We start from the raw sequence: 24,673 nt of genomic DNA on the forward strand, positions 1-24,673 counted from the left end.
GTATAATTAATTATAAATATAAGATAGTGTTATGGTATTGCAAATTGTCAGGAGGTGGTACAATAAATGGAAGCTGTTACAATGGGTCAACCTAACCTTTTCATAAGAAAGTATTCTGCTTCCCTATAGTGGATACTCGCTTTCAAAAGTTGTTATTTGACCTGGATGAGAACTCTATATCTCTGTCAAGCCCTTGATTCCCAAACACAAACAGCTATTTTTTTTTTAAGTCATTATGATAAGGGATAAATCTCTGCTTATGGAAACTACACTTGTAGCAGTAAATTGCAGCAATGCATCCAAGATTAATGAGGTGGGGCCATAGGGATTTTGATCTTGCATAAATAAAAAAAAATCACATCAAAATCTGTTTTAAGGTTAGTCCAGAGGGGCTAAGCAAGATCCTTATATTTTCCAGATCTTATTAATGTTCCCTCTGGATAATTGCTACTATATAAGCTGAGTTTATCTGCCAATGACAAAGAACTAAATCAATAGAACTGGCCAAAAGGAAGAAAGCATATGATACTCTTGACTGTACAATTCATTGCCTAAGCTGATAACAAGTAAATAACATTGACATATAGCTACTCTTGCCAAACATGAGGAGGCAAGGAAAAACTGAGATGGCTAATGTTGTAGTGAATTTCGGTGTTATGTTACTTGTTCTTCTGATTAACCTGAAGATTTTTGTCACCACTCAAAACTCCACAAAGCTTAGATTGATAACACTTAAACATTTCCAAAAGTATTAGCAATGGTTCCAATTTTGAATTTTCATATCTAATTTTTTTTTGGGTTGACATTTGTAATATTCCTAATCACCATAGACTCAAATTGGTTTCAAATGCTGCTGTATCTTAGCATTATTTAGCATTTATTAATTTTTGTTTGTGGCCAAGTTTTACAGTTTGGATCGCTTCATGTTTTGTTATTGTGAAATAAATAAGAGATGTTATGAAATCACTAACAGTAAGAGCATGATTTTTTTTCCTGTGGTTAGAAAAGTTTTATAATTTTCAATTATCTCAAGTATTATTTATAATGAGTCCTGGATATTTTGGCATAACAACAGCTCCAAAGGCCTCAATAAAAGTTTTTCTAAAGGCCCCATGAATATGCAGGGCCAGAAAATTTTCTATACTTTTCTTGCTTGGAAATGTCAAGTAAATGCTTTTCTCCAAATGTTCTTCCATTGCTTGAAGAAACGTAGAGGGACAGTCCACTGTTTCTGACATTCAGACTTCCTTTCATAAAAGGCATCTTGTCCTGAGGGAATGTTTAGAGATCCATAACTGTGATTTAAAAAGAGGGCGACACAGTAAAAATATACTTTGGAATAGCTCATCAGCTGGTGACACCAGAAAACAAGTCTAAAACAGAAATATGAAGGATTGGAGAAATGACTCTGCTATCAGGCCTGATGATCTGAGTTCAATCCCTGGGGCTTACATGGTGGAAGGAAAGAATCAACTCCTTCAAGTTGTTTTCAGTCCTTCTCCCCCACTCCTCCACACAATAAAACATTGAAATGTATGAATATTTTAACTTGATTTTTTTAAAAGCAGGGCTAGCATATGTGCAAGCTGCATCATGAGAACTCTCATATTCACATGGATAAGCACATGGCTCACCTACTCACACAAGGCTTATTTAAGATATAATCAAGGTATTAAGTGTAATTTGTTATACTCTTGTGAGTATATGCTAGTGACCATTTTGCTACAGGCTATCATTTTTATTGCTGGTGAGAGTCAGCGATAGGTACAGAATTATTGCTTGATAATGACACCATTACTGTGTGTCACCAGTGTACTTGGTCTTGAGGCTATTTGTAACTTGTTTGGTTCCCAGCACAGAACGGTAACTGAACAGGCTATTCTAAATGTGCACATTTGTTATCCAGATACTATAGATCAGGGTCAGCTGGGAAGCACCAGACAGGATATTCAGGGCTGTTGTACTCATGTTGAGTTATGTCTGCTCACCCAACTCAACACCATTCACTCTTGGCACTTTCAGATGGCATAGGCCTCTGTGCCAGTAATTTGTGCATATTTGTGATTGAAAGTAGGTCCAGTAAGGGAAGCCATATGGTTTGTTGTTCATGTCTGATGCATTTGTAAAGTAACAGATGCAAAATTGAGCACACCTGGAATGCAAAGGCAGAAGCCCTGACAGAGCAATCTGTTATGTAACACTATATATGCTGGAAGATTTGTGGGGATAAAGTCCCCACAGAAACAACCTGCCTGCATATTACCCATGTCTTAATACATAACTTGCACTGGCTGTTGGGCATTTATTTTTCATAGCTGGCTACATTTATACTCTCATTAGTTTTCTGTGACAAATGAATAAATATGGCAGCTCATAGTTTATTTGAAGGAATAAAAAGAATAGGAGGTATAATTTGCAAATGCAGCCATTGCTTCAGTATATTATTTTGCAATAATGTGGTAATGTTTATATGGAAATAGAGTGTACTTGCACGCTGTTGGTAGTGTGTCTGAGAATTGCTGAGTTTTATATCAATAAATGTGATGGCTTCCTCTGCATTATGCTTTTGCTTTATTGATAATAAGAATCCCTGTGTGGAAAAGGTAGGGAGTGTTGCTGAATGTCATCTGGACTGTAGACTTGGGTTGCTTAGGGTTTCTTAAGTCAAATATCATTATATAAAGCTGGACGCAAGGCACAGTTGGGCTTAAGCACAATGTAACTCTAATATATAAAAGTCCTCTTATATCTTTATCATGTGATAGCATAGTAACCCATACTGACCAGTAGAAAGGTGGTTTAGCTTCATAAGAAAAGAGACATTTTATGATCTAAAGACCTTTGACTTAAGCTGTATGACAAACATTTCAGCTGCCACTTGAGAATTTACCAACTTACTCTGAAAGGAACTAGCCTTTTAATATGTATTTTGTATGTGAGAAACAATAGAACAAAGAAAAAGAGCAAAGATAATTATCATGGCCAAAAGATTTGCTTCAGTAGCCAGCAATTGTGGTAGGTTAAGGAAAAGTCACCCATAGATAAAGAGGAGATTATTAGTGTTGATATGTTCTGTAGTTTAATATGTGAATTATAATAAAAGAAGTATCATTATTCATCTAAGATTATGTTTTAATAGCAGTTATAAAAGAAGAAGAAGTGAACCATTTTAAAAACTCAACAATGGACCTTTTTATTAATGCAGAGATAAAATTTTAGAAACTTCTTCAAAGTAGAGAGACACCAAGGAAGAAATGGGACTCAGGAAGATAACTTTATACAGATAAGGTTATATGGACCTTGGAGAGTGAGAGCAAGGAGATGGGAGAAATGGCAGAGGCCATGGGAGCAGTTACAGTACAGTAACTCAAGTTTGAGTGCAGCCTGAAGCAATGAATACCCTCCCATGTACAGCTCTTGGTAACAGGACTTCACTTCATAACAACACCATTATATTAGGAACAAAATGACCATATTTTCAGGGGATGGTAGACATGTGGTGATCTCCACTTTAACAAAACACAGAAGAGAGCTTGAGTTTTCCCTATAAATAATGTGATTAAAGGGAAGATTGTTATTTTTTAATTTTTCTTTTCTTTTCTTTATTTTTTTTTTTTGAGACAGCCTTTCTCTGTGGCTTTGGAGACTGTCCTGGAACTCGCTCTGTAGACCAGGCTTGCCTGTAACTCACAGAGATCTGTCAGCCTCTGCCTCCTGAGTGCTGGGATTAAAGGTGTGTACCACCAATGCCCAGCTGAAGATTATATTTGTATGTGGCTATATTATTGAGAGTGTGTGCAGCAATGGGTCACCAGTTGATGGCTCATGGACCCTCTTTCTCACTGTGATTATGTCACTATCCTGTATGTGTTTTTCTTCCTGCCCATCCTTCTTCACCATCACTGCTTCAAAGAAAAGCTAAGAAGTCTTCTTTTGGCCTTCATGCTAATGCTGAACTGTGAAATGTACAAAGAAATATTGGTTTCTATTATTTGAGACTTTTTTCTCTTGTGTAATCGCCATAACAGCTCTAGAATCTGCATAGTTCTGTGTTAATATAAATCACACCTACTCATCTCATATTATTAGGCATTTTGAGCACAGTTACTAAAACATGTATTTTGTTCTATTCATAATTAACCCATCAACATCACTGTATTTTGAGTAGTGAAAAAGATCAGGGTTATTTTCAAACAGGTTTATTTATTTAATACATTTTCAAGCACACACATAGTAGCAAATTTGTGCCAGGCACCATTCTTAACACTTAACCAGCATCGCAGTGCTGTTACAGATACAGTGAGATATTTTATGATAAGCTGCAATTAGATTCATTTTGGATCCAATTATTGATATTATTGAAGAATTTGTTGTTTATATTAGGAATGGAAGACAGTAGAGGTCTCAAATATTTAAGTAGAGAAGTTATATCTGAGATCCACATTATTCAGCATTCCTTATGTATGACATGTGAGTTATGTTTCTCCAAGTCCATGGATGGGCCTTCAGAAACTCAATTTATGATAAACCTACTTAATGAGAGAGATTTAATATACATATTATTATATATAGATAATTGAAATAGAATTACACCACTTTCCTGCCTTTCCTCCAAGCAATTCCTCCCCCACACCCTCTACTCTCAGATAACGCTTTCCTTTGATCAATATTCTTAGGGTTGTATATGTGAGTATGCACAGATGTATAAGCATAACCTGCTGAGTTAGCATTTGTTGTTTGTGTGTACTGTGTGTATATGGTTTTAGGTCTGATCACTTTTCATTGGACAACAAATGAGGGGTTCATCCCTGGGAAAGACTAATTTTCTTTTTCCCAGCAGTCAATAGTTGTAATTCTTTGTCTAGGAGTAAGATCTCACAAAGTTTCCCCTCTTTCCATGCTAACACATTCATTGCCTGGTCTTGTGTATGCCATTATTTCTATAAGAGGGTGTTTCACAGCAGACTTCCTGGTATTCTAGCTCTTACACTACTTTTGTCCTCCTGTTCTATGATGTTCCATGGGCCACATTTGCAAGAACTGTGCTGCAGGTGTATTCACTGGGATTGGCTCCCCACGGACCATTGATATCTGCTTTGTGGTTTTCTGTAATTGTCTCCATTCACTGTAAAGAGAGGCTTCTTTTCTGTGGGTATGAGGATAAGATTTAGAATATAGTAAGGAATTGTGCCAGTCTAGCAAAGTGGTGGTTGTAGATTCTTTTTTTAATGTACATGACCCCATTAGCCCCAGAATCTGGCTATGTTTTCAGTATATGGCATGATTTCCCTACTTTTGAGTGGGCTTTAAGTCCACTTAGATGTGAATACTACTTAATGGACCAATTTATTTTTAACAAAAGAAAGAATCCCAAAAGCATCCAATGATGGTGGTGATGTCACCTATTGGCTAGTGTTTATCATCATCTCTTTACTTTATGTTTGCATTTTATGAAGAAAGTAATTGTGAAAAATGGAAATACTCACTGAGGAAAATGGGTGCTGAATAAAAATTAATAGTGTTTATATAGAATAATTATAATTAAATTTCTGATTTTAAAACGTATCTAACAATAATAAGAAACAGAGATGGGTGTGGTTCCCCACACCTGAAAGGTAGAGAGAACTGGGTCTATGTGAGTTGAGTACAGCTACAGATATATATTATAACCCTATCTCAAAAACAAACAAAAAAAATACCCCCGAAAAATAAAAAATAAAAAAAACATAAAAAATGTTTCAAGTGAGATCAGGATAAATAATTAGGAAATGTATGCTGTCAAACATACCTCCCATATCTTTGATGACAGTTATTCAGACAAGGGATTGTACTGAGACTAGACATAGGCTCTGTCTAACCTACAGCTATTCCCAGATCTTCTCAAAATATCACATATCTAAATAGAAGTAGTACATAAAACATTCTATCCTGAGATTTACATGATAGTATATGAAGACAGAAGAAAATGACCTAGAAAATTCTTGGTAGTGAAAACTGTTGTGAAGAAATTAAAATATGCTGATGTGTTGAGTTTCTTGAGGGTTAGTGGTCAGTAGAGTTTCTTTAAGAGGGTGGCATTGAGTAGATTTCTGGATGACAAGGAAATACTGGCCTGGCATATATTTGGGAGCAGTGTATGCCCTGGGAAAAACAAGACAAAAAGGAATCTAAGACAAAAATGATTATATCTAGCCTATGACAGTAGGGAATTTGGATAAAAAAGAATATGCTATGAATCACAATGTAGAATCTCAATGCTACCAAATTCCAGAAGGAGGGAAATACTTGAAATGGAAAAGTTTCTTCACCTTTTCTTCTAGGACTTCAATATGGACTTCTTAAGATAACAAATATTGCTCAACAGTATAATTATACTCTCCTAATTAGGGTTACTATTGCTGTGATGGAATACCATGACTAAAGCAACGTAGGGAGGAAATATTTATTTGGGTTACACTTTCGCATCAGTGTTCATCACTGAAGTAATTCATAACAGGAAATTATGCAGGGGAGGAACTTGGAGGCAGGAACTGATTGAAAAGCCATGGACTTGCTCTGCATAGCTTGCTCAGCCTTCTTTCTTTCTTTCTCTCTCTCTCTTTCTACCTTCCTTCCTTCCTTGCTTTCTTTCTTTCTTTCTTTCTTTCTGCCTTCCTTCCTTCCTTCCATTCCTCCTCCTTCTTTGTTTTTTTAAAAATAAAACACAGGACTACTATCTCAGAGATGGCACTACTCACAATGTGTTGGAACCTCTCCCATCAATCACCAGTTAAGAAAAATGCTCTACAAGCTGCCTACAGCCCAATCTTATGGCGGCATTTTCTTATTCATGGTTCTCTTCTATAGTTTAGGTGACTATAGCTTGTATAGTTTTAATAAAATTGGCCAGCACACATAATTACAATTTAAAATTTATTCCTTAATGTTTATATAATAAAAAGCAAATAAATTTTTGTGGAATTGATGTTATCATAATTTGCTTATTGTTTTTACTTCTACTGGAAAATTCAAAGGAAATTTATTGTATGTTTGCCTGAAAGCATGGCTATGCTTCTAGCTTCATTCATAAAATCATTTTCTCTTTGCCCTTTTCCACCATTATTTTCTTTTTTTTAATTTTATTTAATTTTATATTAACAGTCCAATTAAATGAAAACAAACATTTATACACAATATTTGGGAATTTGGGCGTCGTTCTTTCCAAACTACTTCCTGCTGGTAAGGGGCACTGTCTTGGGGGATTCGAAGAAGATTCACATATCCTGGCTGTAGTCTGTAGGGCTGTTTTGTCCAGCTGTTTGGAATGTAGGATCAGCTTGTACTCTGTTTCAGGCGGTCTGGTGTGATCAAACCACATTAGTCTGGAAGGAATCCACATCTTTTCATTTTCTGTGGAAACAAAAATAGAAATCCTTTTCCCCAGTAACTTGTCCTTCAACTTAAATTTTGGAGTCAAAGCATTTTTTTTAATTTAATTTATTATTTTACATGTTGATCCCAGTTCCCTCTCCCTCCCTCCCTCCCTCCCTTCCCCCCAGCCCTCCCTTCCTCCTTCCCTCCCTTTTTACCCTCTCTGCCCTCTCATATACACTCTAAACACCCTCCCCTCCCATCCCCCTGAGCAGTCTAAGAGACCTCAGACAGTGGAGCCAGGATGTATCCCTGGTGCACAAAAGAACTTTGCGAACATATCCCCCATGGAGGGATAACTGCCTTAATCTAGGGACAGGAGAGAAGCCCTAGTCCCTACTTCACAGGACCTGTCAGATCTACATGACTCCACCATTATTTTCTGTAGGTTGGGTTTGAATAAGGTATCTGGAATTATGCTTTCCAAATCAGAATGCTAGCTAATTTTACTTATATTCCATTTGTCTTATTCTTAATTTTGAGTAGGTGCTAACTGTCATTTTCCAGTCATAATATTTTGGTTTTTTTTATAATGTAAATTTTATTTAGTCTTAATGCCTTAGAAACTGAAATTGTGCACATATCTCTTCTTCAATTAATTTTTAGCATTGGGAATTATATGGGATATTGAGATCTTTGATTGATCTTCTATAAATTTTAGCTCTATGATGTTTTTCAAAAAGTCTTGAAACACACTGTTTTCAATATATTTATTAGTATTTTGAACATTCAAGAATTTTAAACTTTCTTGTATCACATCATGTGAACAGATCTTGCGCTTTCCTATTGCATTTTAAAAATATCTTTGTGAGAACTATAAATTAATACTCTACAATAAACTATAATAGCTAATGGCAATAGATATGATGGGATTAAATCTCTTCTTTCCTTTAATCAGGATTTATTAGGATATGAGGGTTTGGATCTTCTAGCTTCATTTTTTTTTTTTCTGGCTTCTTTTTTTTTTTTTTTTAGATGCATTCGGTTTAAAACATTCTCAAATAACTATTTGCTTATCTTTAGTTTTCAGAAATTTACACATGTAATCAAAGATATGTTGGCAACAAATTAATTTTAAATAAGGTTGATGTAGATGGTTTGGCCTTTAAATAATGACCCAAAATGTTGCTTATTAAAATCAAGACTACAAATATGAATGGTATAGTGAATTGGATTACTATCCAATTTCTCTTTATTCTCATGCTGAATATCATTTATGCACTACTTTGTGTGTATCTTTGTAGTACCTGAGATAAGCCAAGTGAAATATTTTTTACTTGTAAACTTGACCTTGGACTGGGGCATGTGTATTGCATTTATCAATAAAATGTAAAAGTAAGTAGAAGGTGTAAACATGTTACTACTTGTCATTCATCTGTTGCCTGTCCCAGAGAGATTCTTGCCTCAAATAGTGAAGAAATGGACAAATCTGAATTTGGGGTCTCCTTGCCAAGCACAGAGTGTCTAAGTGACACCAGTGAAGATGGGCCACATTGTTCTTGACACAGAGACCTATAAGCAACAACAACATAAACAAAAATAACCCCCCAAACCAAACCAAACCAAACCAAACCAAACTCCTCCCTCAAACCAAATGTTTAGTGTAATAACCCCATGTGATCTCAAGGTTATTTTCATAGAATTAATACACAGCCTTAGATTATGATTATTGGTATATTTTCTTTTTCTTTGATTCCATAAACAGAATGATATTGAGAGCCAAGGGAGTTTTTCCATTCATTTCACTGACTTGGGCCTACTTCTGATCACTGAAAAAATTCTTCATTTATACAAGCCTAACTTATTTATTTTTAAAACATGTGTAAAAAATACCCTCTTTAGGGACTGGGGACTTGGCTCAGTGGGTAATTGAAGTTGTTGGGCGAGCATGAAGACTTGAGGTCAAATTCCCACACCCAACACAAAAAGTTAGGCATGTTCAGATGCACATGCAATCTCACTCTTGTGGGGTATGGAAAGAGAAGAAATGCTGGCTGCCAACTTAGTTCTAGGTTCAGAGAGAGAGACTATCTCAGGGGAGCAAGACAGAAAGTTGTAGAGTTCCATAACTGAAGTCATCTTTTGGTGTGCATATGCATACACACTCACATAGGTACCCATACATAAAACACACATATATTTTCTACATATGATACACTCTTTTCTATAGCACTAAAAGCATATCCAACAATTTGTACAACTTTAGTTACAAAAACAAATGTAATAATAACCTATTTAAAATCCAAATTAGATTTATTCTATATTTAGCATAATTCTAAATTACATTATTTTATACTTTAAGTCATGTTAGATTTTTAGACTTGAAGTCATGTTAGATTTATTTTGAAAATTAACATCTGAATTTCATTGCACAGATAATAATTTCAGTTTGAATACATGTTGGCCTTTGAAATATATTTTATTAAATAAAAAGTCAGCCTCATGAGTATTATAAATATGTATGCTATATTCATAGGGATATTGTTAGGGTAGCAAGTGACAGAAAGAGTTGTGAAAATATTTATATATTTGAGTTACTTATTAGACAAAATAGTGCCACATGATATTTCATACCTTATAGAGAACAAAGCTAGAAGGTTGATAGTACAAAGAAGAAAGAGCTATGGATTAATTAAATGACACGCAAGTTCGAAACAAGATTGCAAAATGATAATTATAATCAAGCACTAGTGACTGCAAGTAAATTCTATGTTGAGGGGAGTCAGGCACATCTTTGTAAAACCAGTTATAGTCAGTGCTCTGTGCAGGTGGAGGGAAAGGGTGCTCTAAGTAGGGGCTAGCCAGTCATGTGCAGATTGGCTGTTAGCCTTGCTTTCTTGGGTGTTATGTTTTGGCCTCCATATAAAGTTAACTACTGTGTATCCAGCCCTGTATGCTCCAGGCTATGTGAACCAGTGAGTAGACAGTATGACTCCATGTCCTGGGAATTTACAATCTTGCAGGGAGAGATGAAAGACCGTCTTAATTTTCTTTGTCTTTCAGTTTCTCAAAAGCACATTAGTTCTTTTCACCCTTAGGTAAAGATTTTTTTTTGCCTATTCACCTTTGCTCTCATCTAAGCCTAGAAGGCTTTTCTCCCTTGTCTAGGCAGCCAAATCTGGTGAATTACTATAAAGCAATTGAAATATTTTCTGCCAGTGGCATGAGACTGTGAAGTTGAACTCCCGCCAGTGGCATGAGGCCCAATTATCATCTACATCAGGGATAAAAGATGGGAGCCATATTGGATCTAGTAGGTTGCTAGTCTGGTTTGCTTTCTGGTGTACCATTTTTGCCAAAAGACTTGCCTTGCAGAACCTAAAAATGATTTTTTATTTATTCTTTGGTAATTTCATATATAAGTATATCTTCTTAATAATATTCATACTGTAATATAAGAGGCAACATTTTTGCAGGAATTTCCAAGTGTGTTAAGGATCTGGGTCTGAGAAAAGGAGTTTAAGCTCTTCTGGCTCATGTAGAATGAAGTTGAGAGCAAGAACTGGCTTACATGAGGTAGTATGTGATGGATGCTACAGAAAGGATGGGGATTTGTTGGATATAAAATGGGAAGAAAAAGAAGTTAAAAGGGTACATGAATAGGTTCAAATAAAAATAAACTTACTTTACATGGAGAATAGATTATAGGAAAAAGAGACAGTAGGGATGGTGGAAAGGGAGGCATTGAGAAATTCAGGTGGGAGGTAACTGGTGACCTAAGAGTGACAGTTACGGAAACAAAATGGAATTGAATTTTATTCACTTAGAAGAAAGAGTAAGGTGGTTCTTGCAGGAAAATGGAATATTTGTGTTAAGTAAAATAAGTCAGATTCAGAAAGATAAATGTCAAAGTTTCTTTTACATAGAGAATATTACCTTCTACTCTATTATCTATCTATATCTATCTATCTATCTATCTATCTATCTATCTATCTATCTATCTATGTATCTATCTATTATCTGTCTAGTGCATGGCATTAGAAAGGAGATGCTGTGGGTGTTGAATGAAGTGTGAAGGGAATGGGAAGGCAAAGAGGGGCTTTTGGGTTTTGTGTTGACTTGGTCCCACCATCATGCTGTAAAACAGCATTAGACAAGAGAGTCAGGGGAGACTGAGTGACAAAGTGTAAAGAGGTTTCCAAATCAAGCCCAAGACAGAAACAATTACTGGCTTCAGGCTCTTTTGCGAGTTCCTTGAATTATCTAACATTATTTATAAAATGGGATGAAAATATTTACCCTGTGTGTTTGCTTTGGAACTTAATTCAACCAATGTTTACAAAATACCTTGCTCATAGTAGATGATAAAAATGAAGGTCTCCTGGCCTCCTGCTGTGTAAATTAATTCATATCAATGAGAGCTCTCATTCAGCTACACAATTAATGAATATTTTTATGCTGATGGGTTTATTCCTTGTCCATTTCATCTCAAGGACTGGAGGATGAAAGCATGGAGCTAATAACTATGCTTTATTCTAAACATCTGATGTATTTCAAGGCAAACTACATTTTATACCATATCACACGATACTAAATTCTTTATTATATATATTCCCCAACTAATTCTGTTGGATCCTTATTATTTGCTTTCTTTAATAAATAATGACAGGTAGAATAATTTTGAAGGATGGAATAAGGTCTCTTAACTCCTGCTTGGGATTCCTAATTCCTAGTGTTTGTAGTGTGTGCCTCCAATCACGCTGCTTCTTCAGATAATAGGGCTCTCTGAATTTCACTCTAAGACCTGAAATAACCTCTGAATTCCAAAGGAATGACTTGTCCTTACCTACAAAAGAATCATTCTGTTCTCTGAAGCTTTGTTTGCGGGGAATTATTTGGTTAAACTGAGTTTCTCATTCTTGGAACTGGTCCTACACCATTTTAGAGATGGAACAACACATCTAGCATCCTGAGATCATTCGGCCCATGGCTCTTTGGCTATCATGCTTCACTGATATTTCAGTATTTCTATGATATTTGGTGTAGGTGAGATGACCATCAGTCATCTCTGTCCCATCAGTGGACTCTCAAATAACCACACAGGTACTTACTATTAATTATAAATATTTTTTCTGATAGCTTAGGCTTGATACTAACTAGCTCTTACAACTTAAATTATCCATATTTTTGTCTTTTTCAGCATGACCTGTCTGCTTTGATTCTCTCTGAGTCTCCTGTTGTCTCTTCACTCTGCCCTTCTTTCCCCCACTCTCTTTCTTGTCTGAAAGTCCCACTTAACCTCTACCTGCCCAGTTTTTGGCTAGTCAGCTCTTTATTAACCAATGAGAGTAATACACATTCATAGTATACAGAAACATCATTCCACAACAATTTGGGGCATTAATTTATTTTTTTTCTTTGACTCCATGATACAACACTCTCAAGAAGCAATAATAAATAACCTTTTTCAATTATAGACTAGCCATATAGCACATACGACTCTAATCTCCATTTAGACAGTTAACCGTCATCCCAATTTTGATATGATGAAAATACAAAAACAAAAACAACAACAGTAAAACCTCTTAATTTCTATGTGCTCTCACGGCATGGACTTCAGTCACCCTTGACTCCTCTTGCTTTGGAGAAGTAGAAACGAAGTCTAGTAGTCCTGGTGTGACATCGCTGTGCCCTGTTTTGCCCCTTCCCAATAAGGTCTTGCCTGGATTATGTTAGTACCCTCCAAGTAGTCCTGCACCCTCCCTTTGATGCCGTTTTCTTGCTACCATCTCAGAGAGGATGGGGTAGATCCACTTGCAATGTTGGATCTACATATCATCTTCTCTGCTTTGTCTGACTTCAATGCACCTCTGCCAGATTTTCTTTTTTTCTCCCTTTCACTTGGCTCTAACTACAGTGCCCCCTCTTTAGTGCCTTGAACAAGCTCTCAAGACCTCAAGGCTTTTGATTATTCTTATTCTTTGGAAACGGAACCCTTTTCCTCTAGATAAGAAATTGCTATTTTCACATGTTTATGTCTCTGTTGAAATACAACTGTACAAGAGAGGCCTCTTGGGATCACTCATTATTAAATAGCAAACTCTGTGCTTCTATTCTTCACCCACTCATGCTTTTATTGCTTTCTCTTAGCATTGTACCTCGTTGATAAATATATTTTTCCTTCTTTATTTTGGTATACTATACTGTTAAGCATATTTGATCAGTAAAAATAAGAGCTTTTGGTCAGTTTTGCTTGTCTTGAACTAGAAATGCAAAATTCTATTTGTTGAGTGAATAAAGCAATGTTAATATTTATAATACAACTTGTCATTTTTATAGATTGGGTAAAAGTCCTTAAGTTTATAAATTTCAATTATTTTTTTCTTTGATTGCTTTTATGCCTCTGACCTTTGAATTTATCTTAGTTAACTATGGCATTGATAATAAATATCCTAAATTTTTGTCATAACTGCCACAGCAATCCTTTACTATACTGAAAGGCTAATATTACAGACAAGTCATTTCTTGTAAAATATTATAAAATAAATCTATTTTAATTGCATATAATTTTCATGCAAGGCTAGATTTTGTTGCATTTATTTTATTTATTATAAATTTTATTACTTAGTGTGTTTGGGAGACTGAACTGAATAAAAAACAAGCCTGTTTTATGGCTAAGAGATTTTACCCAACAAGAAGTAGACTAAGTAGGATTCCTTCTTCTGACTTAATTCCCATTAACCATCCTTTGTACTACCAAGATGAAGGTGGGCATTTTAGCTTGTCTTTCAGCCAAACTAAGACTGTCTTATTGAGTTTAGGAACCCATGCGCTTGAAATTGAAAGTCCTTTGACTGCAAGGAGAACCTGCATGGCCACATTTTGCCTCTTTCCCTGTGGTGTGCTACAGCTGATCTCAGCTGCACCACTTGCAATGCTTGTTACTGCTGCAGTATCAATGAATTTAGAGTGCTAATCAATTAGCAGTAAATAGGTTTCTTTGTCAATTTGGAAGCACCCCAAATGAAGGTAAAAAGAGAGTGGGATAGAGTGATAAATAATTTATACTTGGAAGGAATCCCTAATTCTGTCTATCCATTTGTAGGTTCTAAGCTTTTGTTTTTTGTTAAAGGGGAAACATGAGACCAATAACCAGAAATAACACAGTCTATAAATGAAAACTGTTAAAGAAGGAGATATGCAGATTTAACAGTGTGTTAACCTCCTTCCTTCTCCCTGGATTTCATACACATGCTGCAATTACTAAACTCCACTTGTCGCTGGCTCTCCTGGGCAGTGCTGGCATTTATCTTTTGCTGTTATGCTTTGACTTTTGCCTTGTTTAAAATTATTCTCATGCATAGCCTTGGTGCTTTGTTTATTCTTTTTCTTAACTCTATATGTACATTTCAGGACTTCACCTGGTTTGGACTTTTCTTTTTTTTTACTATACTGATATCTCAGAGATAGTGATTAGGAAAATCACTGGTGAGGACCACAGTCCCTGATAATGTTCTTATATTGCATCTCACAGCTCCCTTCTTCCTCCCCCACAAAAAAGCTTATTGGTTCAAAATATCTGAAGTGGTGATATTGTAGAATTCGAGGAATTAAGAAAAATGGTCTTATGAGAGTTTATGAAGAGCTATATGAGTATGTTGTTAAATGGAAAATGATTTATGAGGCATATTAAGTAGATAGTTATTAGTTGGTATATGGTTTTGAATTTTTGAGTAATATTTTTATGATTTTGAACACGTTCATTTCTTTCTTCCTAATTAAAATTTAATCTTATATGCAATTTTGTATTCTTTATTTGTAAAGATACTTCTCAAAATTATGACAGCTTCATTTTATTGGTTCTGAATTTATTTTCATTGTTTAGAAATATAAGTAAAACATATAATGCTAGTAAATTTGGTCCTCGGTATGATTTATGGGGTTCAAGACCGCACATTTCTTTTCTGAGATATAGTTACATAATCAAAACATGCCTAATAAAGTTTAGTAAAACTGAACATTTTTATAAGTGCACCACAATCTATTATTAATTACTATATATGGAGGTAGGAGATTGACCCTTCTCACCAAATCCTCTTGCCATTTGTGGAAAATTTTCCTAAGCTATTAAGTAGTAAAGCATTCATGGCATGGTTCCAAGGGTTTTGCTGTAGCAGTTCACATAAGTCTCATCCATAACTTAGCTACATTTTAACTTTACCATGACAAATTAATTAACATGTTTTGAAAATCTTACCTTGAAATTTCTCAAATGTTGGTCATCACGCATGCCATCAACTTATTCAGGGTCTTTGCCATCTTTCTATCTGGATTATTCATTTCTGCTTTCTAGTTCATACAGTTACCATCATGATCTATATGGCTCCCTCAAGTATCTGTTTTACCATGTCAGCGAATGTTTATTTAGGTCATTACATGTTTCTCTCACTGCAAATTGTTTAAAACTTGTGTTTTAGAAGGAATCTCTGGTAGAGATTGTATGTGTAACTCAGATACAACTGAATTAGAAGAGGCCAGAGCCACCCCACCTTAGGCAGGTCCTTATTCAATGCTTTTCTCTGCATTCATAGAGCCATATCCTCCTGTGACTAAGATGTCTGAAGAAATTTATCCTTTGATGGGCCACGAGCTTGAATTGAATGGCCATCCATAGATATCTAATTATGCTAGGGTAGCAGGTGAAAAGTGGGATTGTTCCATATATAAGCTATGAGAACCCAGTCATATGCACAGCCTGTCAGCCAATTGAGCCAGTCACACTGGTTTCAACATTTGTTTACCAGACACTACATCTAGATCCTCCTTGGCTATGTGGGAACAGGAGTCACAGTAACCACTCTTCTGTGGAATATGTGAAGGGATTTGCTGGTTCTTCCAGACATCACCCCTTATAATGCTTTGGACTACTGAGCCAGTGTTTAGAATAAGTGTGTGCAAATTTGTGTTGACCTAGAAACTATGTTTTTATGTATACTGCCCCACGTATACAAAGGGCTTTCAGTTCTTATGTCAGGAGTGTTAAACCCTTGGGAAGCAATTCTTACACTCTTCAGATGGAGTTAGGTGTAAGTGTCTTAACAGAATTTATTGTATAACATGGTTGAAATTACATAAATAGGTTATTATCACACTATTTAGTCATACTTGATACTCATTGACTTATGAGATTTTAGATGGAGGGGACCATATCTTATTGATCTGGAACATAACATCATATCTGACTTATAGTTGCTTCCCCATAAATGGTTAATAAATAAATAAATGAATGAATACAGTGACATTTTAGATGAATAAATAAAAATAATATCTGTATCCTCTCCTGATTCTCTTGAATCTGCCTTTTTTTTAACATTATAGATTTAATCTCAAGTGATCTGATAAATTTTTATATTACATTGAATTGACATGTAATTCATAAAATTAGCCATAGGGTTTTGTGGGCATGAGCGCTCTGAATGCAGGATGCACATGTGATGATGTCTCCATCTTTCCTTTTGTATCTGGGAAGGATTTTCTGCTCCCTTTGCCCCCACTTTCTCATTTTTACAGTGGAGTCACTGAGGCCCAGAAGAAGGCAGCAGAAGCAACAGGTTAATGTCTTGTCCTATCGTTGCCACCAGCATCTCTGTTTCTGACACATTTCCAAACTCATTCTGAGATTAAGGTCTGATTTAAGTGCTAGAGCTCCACACAGAATGCGATTGCTTCCTTATACATCATAATGTCCTATATCGTTTTCTCTCAGAATGAGACTCAGAGTTGAAGTCTTGCTTATGAAAGTGGGAAGAGAACCCAACTGATGGACATCTGGGTGAGTGCAAAAAACAGTAACAGCAAATTCAAAAAAAAAAAAAAAAAAAAAAAAAAAAAGAATGGAAAGAATTGTGAAAATGTCACCACTAGTGGCAGGCAAGGGGAACATCAGTAGCTAAAGGAATGCTCTTTGTGAACAAAAGAAATATACTGATTTAATTCAAGGAACCTTTGCTTACTCACATGCCATATTCTGAGCACGCTCAGTGTAAAGAAAGAGAGAAGACACAAGTACTTGTGGGCATGCTTTGTTTAATATTATTTGGGAAATTTACTACAAGCTCAAGAGTCAGAAAGGCTCCATGACCTTGGCTGACTCCTTACGAATTTCTCCACAATGGATTAGCTAAAGCAAAGAGAACATTTCTAGCAAGTGCATTAATTAAAGAGTAACATCTTTCCCCTAAAGTGCCCACCTTGCTTAATGGTCAACAGGAGCAGTCTTGGGATGGGTATTACAGGCAGAGGAAAGCAGGATAGGGTAGGGGATACTTCAGCAGTTCCTACAGGGAGCCCCAAAGCTGATGTGGTACTGAACTGGACAGGACTTACCCTTTCTCCTTGAATAAAATGTGAGACCTGGACAGACTACTTCGATAGTATTGAAGGCTGTCTGCTAACAGTACCCTTAGCATCTGGGCAAGATGGTGCTGCTAGCAAGCCTTCACCAGTCTTAGTCTCTTCATATGCCTGGGGACAAGAAGACTGGTTTGAATCAAAAGCTTTCAGCAATTAGAAAGACAGTGACTTCCCAGCCAGCAGTTGGGTCTTAGCTCCAGTTCAGTCTTACACAGTGAGGTTGAGGAGATGAGATTTTTTTTTTTTTTTTTTTACTCTTCTGGCTTCTTTTGGGATCTCACCAACCACCCAGCTCCCAAGTAAACACACACAGAGACGCTTACTCTTAATTGTGAATGCAAGGCATTTTTTTTTCCTAGACAGTTTGTCTTAAATTATTCTGACTACCTTTGCCTCTGGACTTTTTCCTTTTCTTACCTCTGTAATCTTATTCGTATTCCAAGGCTGGTTGAGTGGTTGGGTGGCTGTGTGGCTGTGTGGCTGTGTGGCTGTGTGGCTGTGTGGCTGTGTGGCTGGGTGGCTGGGTGGCTGGGTGGCTGGGTGGCTGGGTGGCTGGGTGGCTGGGTGGCTGGGTGGCTGGGTGGCTGGGTGGCTGGGTGGCTGGGTGGCTGGGTGGCTGGGTGGCTGGGTGGCTGGGTGGCTGGGTGGCTGGGTGGCTGGGTGGCTGGGTGGCTGGGTGGCTGGTCCCTATATCCTTCTCTTTTTCTTCTATCTTGCTCCTTTCTCTGCAGAATTCTCCTATTTATTTTCTCTGCCTGCTGGCCCTGCCTGTTCTTTCTCCTGCCTTGCTATTGGCTGTTTAGCTCTTTATTAGACCATCGGGTGTTTTAGACAGGCTAAGAACCACAAGCTTCAGTGTTAAATAAATGCAACATAAACAAAAGGAGCACATCTTTACATCATTTAACAAATGTTCCACAACATAAACAAAAGTAACATACCTTGAAATAATATTCTATAACAGAGAGACCTTGAAGAGTCTTCCTGCGATGTTCCAGAGAACATGGCTATGAAATGTGATCTTATATTTTTCAGGGGGTGAGGGAAAAGGTGAGAGCAAGTCCTTGCTCCTTTTTGAGGTTTTTATCAAGATTTTTAGCATTTATTAAGTAGCTATTTCTATTATTTGCTGAATTTGTCAAAATATTTATTTACACAAAACAAGATTTTACTGCACTATAAAATGAAATCTTATAACTTGTGAGAATTTGTAAAATATAATACCATAATTTTCCTGCACTTTTCAAATCTACCTATTCCATTCTCTGTCTCGTTCTTACACACACACACACACACACACACACACACACACACACACACACACAGACACACAGACACATACACACACACACACACACACACACCAAATTTAAATTTCTATTGGATTTTAAAATTTCTTGATTATTAACATTCTTTTAAAAACTAGTCAGTACACTTGGTATATTTTTGAAAAGTAATTTTTTAACTTTTGATTCTTTCCATGGCATGTGCTTCTGGGTCAATTTGATTAATTATATTTCCTTAAGGGGGAAAACATATTTTTCATTGATAGTTTCAAAGTCTTAACATAGACTCCTTTGTGGTAGTTCAATCACCTCTGTGCTTTGAAATTTCTTTCTAAATTGTAAATGTTTGTGCTAGAATTTTTATTTCAAATTATTCTTCAATAAAGAAAAGTTAGTTTAATTTATTACTTTACTTGGACTGATTAGTTCTACTTTAAACTTTAATCTTAAATTACTAAGATCAGCTCTGAAACAGAGAATCAGTTTCTTTCTTTTAATGTTCCTGTTTCCTTTTTGTATTTCAATTTCTAATTTATAGAATGAAATATTTATTTAATATTCTCCCCTTCTTTTAATTTCTTTACCCCCACTCTACTCTGTCTTCAATGATTAAAAAATGGATTTAAATGTTAAAATAGAACTCTTTTGAACACCTTTGGTCAATCTTCCATATCTTTGAGAACCTTTTCATAATTATTATTTTTAAATGCAAGTCATTTTGTGATGAATAAATCTTTCAAACACTTAGCATACTAATTTAACGTTGACATTTACTCCTAATTTTACCATTTGTTTCAAAGAAATCACAAACCTATGCTCTGGAACCTCTGTAAGTTTTACATTTATCTGTACTTTTATAAAAAGTTTGAAGAACATTAAGAAAAACATATTTCAACTTCCCATATGTAACTCCATAAAAATACTTTGAATAGTTCATTAAGTAGTTAGACATTTTATTTTAAATAGAATTTACTTATCCAAGCTGTGAGCTTATATGAATCCTAGTCTCCTTTGCTTTCTTATACTTATCATCATATTTTTGTTTCATATACTTCTAAGTATAGTAAATGATGTAGATTTTTATGACTTTAGTACCATTACTACAGGCTGTATCTTGAAATAAGAATAAAATTACACTTTTTGTTGTTGTTGTCTACTGTTGTGTTTTGCCAATAACAAACCTTATCTTTTACTTCTAATTTGGGTGTGCATAGTACATATTTGTTCAAAAATTTATTTTTAATTCTTGCCATTTTCTTTATTTTTAAAATATGTATTATGTATACAGTGTTCTGCCTGTATGTATGCCTGCACACCAGAAGAGGGCACCATATGTCATTACAGATGATTGTGAGCCACCATGTGGTTGCTGAAAATTGAACTCAGGACCTCTGGAAGAGCATCCTCCAGTGCTCTTAATTTCTGAGTCATCTGTCCAAGTCCCTCTTGTAACTTTCTTTTAGGGAGACCAATTGTTGTGAAATTTTTCTTATAGCCAACTTGAAGAATTATCTTTTAGCAGTGTTTATTATTATAACCTTTTAAAAATATCACTTCTCATTTTGGTAGAGATTTCTGTATTTCACTATTTGACTATTTTGCTTATTTGAATTTTTTTCCTTTTTTATTTATATTTGAAACAAGGTTGTTTTTATATATCAATCCTAGTTCCCTCACCCTCCCATCCTTCCCTACCACCCCCCACCAAACCCCAGCCCATTGCCTTTCTGCTCCTCAGAGAGGGTGAGGCCTTCTGTGGGGAGTCTTAAATGTCTGTCATATAATTTGTAGCAGGGCCCAGGTCCTCCCCATGTGTCTAGGCTGAGAGAGTATCCCTCTATTTAGAATGGGCTCCCAAAGTTCATTTATATACTAGGGATAAATACTGATCACTACCAGAGCCCCATAGACAGCCCAGTCCTCCCGAATAACACCACATTCAGGAAATCTGGGTTGATCCTATGCTGGTTTCCCAGCTATCAGAGTGGTGTGTATGAGCTCCCTCTTGTTCAGGTCAGCAGTTTCTATAGGTTTCTCCAGCCTGGTCTTGACCCCTTTGCTCATCACTCCTCTCTCTCTGCAACTGGATTCCTAGAGTTCGGCTATGTTCAGCTATGGGTGTCTGCTTCTGCTTCCATCAGCAACTAGATGAAGGCTCTAGGATGGCATATTGGGTAGTCATCAATCTCATTATTGGGGAAGGGCATTAAAGGTAGCCTCTTCACTCTTGCTTAGATTGTTAGTTGTGGTCACTCTTTTAGATCTCTGGACATTTCCCCTAGTGCCAGATTTCTCTTAAAACCTACAATGGCTCCCTCTGTTACGGCATTTCTCTCTTTTTTTCTCCTCTATTTTTTCCCTGACTCAATCTTCCTGTTCCACCATGCTCACAGCTCACCTCCTCTTCCCCCATAACTCCCTCTCCCCTTCCCCTATGTTCCCAATTTGCTTGGGAGATCTTGTCCCTTTCCCCTTCTATGGAGGACCATGTATAGATCTCTCTTAGGGTCCTCCTTGTTTCATAGCTTCTCTGGGGGAGTGAGTTGTAGGCTGGTGATCCTTTGCTCTATGTCTATAAACCTTATATTAGTGAGTACATACCGTGTTTGTCTTTTTGTGACTGGGTTAACTCACTCAGGATGGGTCCTTCTAGTTCTATCCATTTGTCTGCAAATTTCAAGATTCCATTGTTTATTTTCCACTGAGTAGTACTCCATTGTGTAAATGTACCACACTTTTCTCCAACCATTCTTCAGTTGAGGGGCTGCACTTTATTTTACTTTACTTTATTTTTGATACAGAGTCTCTCTATGTAGTTTTGGTTGTCCTGGAACTGACTATGATACCAGGATGGCTTCAAACTCACAAAGATACACCTGCCTTTCTACCTCCCAAATGCTAGTATTAAAGTCATGTGCTACCATGCCTGGATTTCAATTGCTATTTTATTATATAACATGAATTCATTTGGTTTTATAATTAATAACATGAATGTAAAATAATAGCTGAAAACAACACTTTAAATGACTTTTTTAAAAAGCACATTTCATCCTTGTCAGATGTAGGATTGGTGAAAATATTTTCTCAGTCTGTGGGCTGCCATTTGGTCCTGTCCACTGTGTCCTTTGCCTTACAGAAGCTTCTAAGTTTGAGGAGGTCCCATTTATTTATTATTGATCTCAGTGTCTGTGCTCCTGGAATTATGTTCAGGAAGCAGTCTCCTATACCAATTTGTTCAAGGTTACCTCCTACTTTCTCTTCTAAGATGTTCAGTGTGGCTGGATGTTGAGTGTGGATTGATGTTGAGGTCTTTGATCCATTTGGACTTGAATTTTGTGCATGGCTTCTATACACCATCATCCAATTGTGCCAGCACCATTTGTTGAAGATGCTTTCCTCCCACCATTGTATTCTTTTAGCTGTTTTGTCGAAAATCAGGTGTTCATAGGTGTGTGGGTTTATATCAGGATTTTCGATTCGATTTCATTGGTCTACCATTTGTGCCAATACCAGGCTGTTTTCAGAACTATAGCTCTGTGGTAGAGCTTAAAGTCAGGAATGGTGATCCTCCTGAAGTTCTTTTATTGTGCAGGGTTGTATTGGCTATCCTGGGTCCTTTGTTTTTTTTATATAAAGTTGATTATTATCCTTTCAAGGTCAGTGAAGAATTGTGCTGGGATTTTAATGGGGATTGCATTGAATCTGTAGATTGTGTTTGGCAAGATTGACATTTTTAGTATATTTATCCTACCTATCCAAGAACATGGGAGATCTTTCCATTTTCTGGTATATTTTTAATTTCTTTCTTTAGAGCCACAAGGTTCATGTATAGGTCTTTCACTTGTTTGGTAAGCGATACCCCAAGATACTTTGTTATTTGTGGCTATTGTAAAGGGTGATGTTTCTCTGATTTCTTTCTCAGCCTCTTTGTCGTCTGAATATAGTAGGGCTACTGATTTTTTTTTTTTTTTTTTGAGTTTATCTATCCTGTATCCTGCTAGTTTGCTGAAGGTGTTTATCAGCTGTAGGAGTTCCCTGGTAGAGTTTATTGTGTCGCTTATGTAAACTATCTATCGTCTGCAAATAGAGACAGTTTGACTTCTTCCTTTCCAATTTGGATCCCCTTGATCTTCCTTTGTTGTCTTACAGCTTTAGGTAGAACTTCAAGTATAATATTGAAGAGATATGAAGAGAGAGAGAACAGCCTTGTCTTGTTCCTGATTTTAGAGGAATCGCCTTAAGCTTCTCTCCATTCAGTTTGATATTGACTGTTTGTTTGCTGTATGTTGCTCTTATTATGTTTAGGTATGTTCCTGTTATCCTTGACCTCTCCAAGACCTTTATAATGAAAGGCTGTTGAATTTTGTCAAAGGCTTTTTCAGTATCTTGGGAGTTGATCATATGGTTTTTCTTTTTCAGTTTGTTTATATGGTGGATAACGTTGATAGATTTTCGTATGTTGAAACATTCCTGCAATCCAGGGATGAAGCCTATTTGGATATGGTGGATGACTTCTCTGATGTATTCTTGGATTCGGTTTGCCAGTATTTTCATTTACTGATACAATTTAAGGTCAATGTTGTGATATGTATATTTCTCTTCTTGTTTAGGTATTGTGTTTATGTAGCTCATTTAGAAATGTAATGTATAATGTAGTACAGATTATAGATAATTACCTATGATAGTCAAAGCTTAGAGTTAAGTTAGTTAGGTTTTCAAGATAAACAGAGATGTATTTGAGATAGATAGGCATTCTTCAAACCTTTCAAAGACCTACAGAATATGGCATTTAAAATGGTTTAGGGTTTTTCTTGACAATGAGACATAATTGTTCCTGGCAACACCACCTGCGTCAGAAAGGAAGATGAAGATGGACATTGAAGAAACTCATTATGGAGTTTACTTCCAATATGGCAAGACTAGCCATTTAGACAAGATACTGCTCTTGTCTGGACTGTTTGACTTTATGCTGTATATACTGGACATGCAGGACCCACAGAAAAGTGACTGCTGATTCAAGATGGACATTGCTACAGAGTTCCTGCTTCATGGAAGAGTCTGCGAGACAGTATGCAGGACACGGAGAAAAGTGACTGACAAACTGCGAATACAAGAAGACAGTTTAAAGTTTCCTGCGTTGCTAAAGAGTCTACTAGACACACTATGGCCTATGGGCTAAAGAAGGAAGATTACAAAAGAACTTCGGGTGACCAGGCAGTGAGATGTCTCTGTCATTTCTAGAGTTTATATAGTATCCTTCTGTGGTCTTTGATGGAGTTGAAGACAAATAGTTATGGTTATAGTTTTCCTTAGTTAGGTTTAAAGATAAGTTACATATAGGACTTTAGATTCACAAATATAGGATAGATGATAGAATAGTTTCTTTTAGTCTTGCTAAATGTTAATGGACTAAATATTGTTAGCTGTGATTCTTATTTGATAACTGTTGTGTTATATATTTTGCTATGCTAAGGTTAAAACCCTTCTTTTTATTTAGACAGAAAAGAGGAGATGATGGGATATGTCATTCTGTATATGTTTCTCATACTGGTTAATAATAAAGCACTGTTGGCCAATAGGAAAGGAAGATAGGAGGGACTAGGAGACAAGGAGGAAATAGGAAG

This window comes from Phodopus roborovskii, unplaced genomic scaffold, assembly GCF_943737965.1.
Source record: "Phodopus roborovskii unplaced genomic scaffold, PHOROB, whole genome shotgun sequence".
NCBI classification, from domain to species: Eukaryota; Metazoa; Chordata; class Mammalia; order Rodentia; family Cricetidae; genus Phodopus; species Phodopus roborovskii.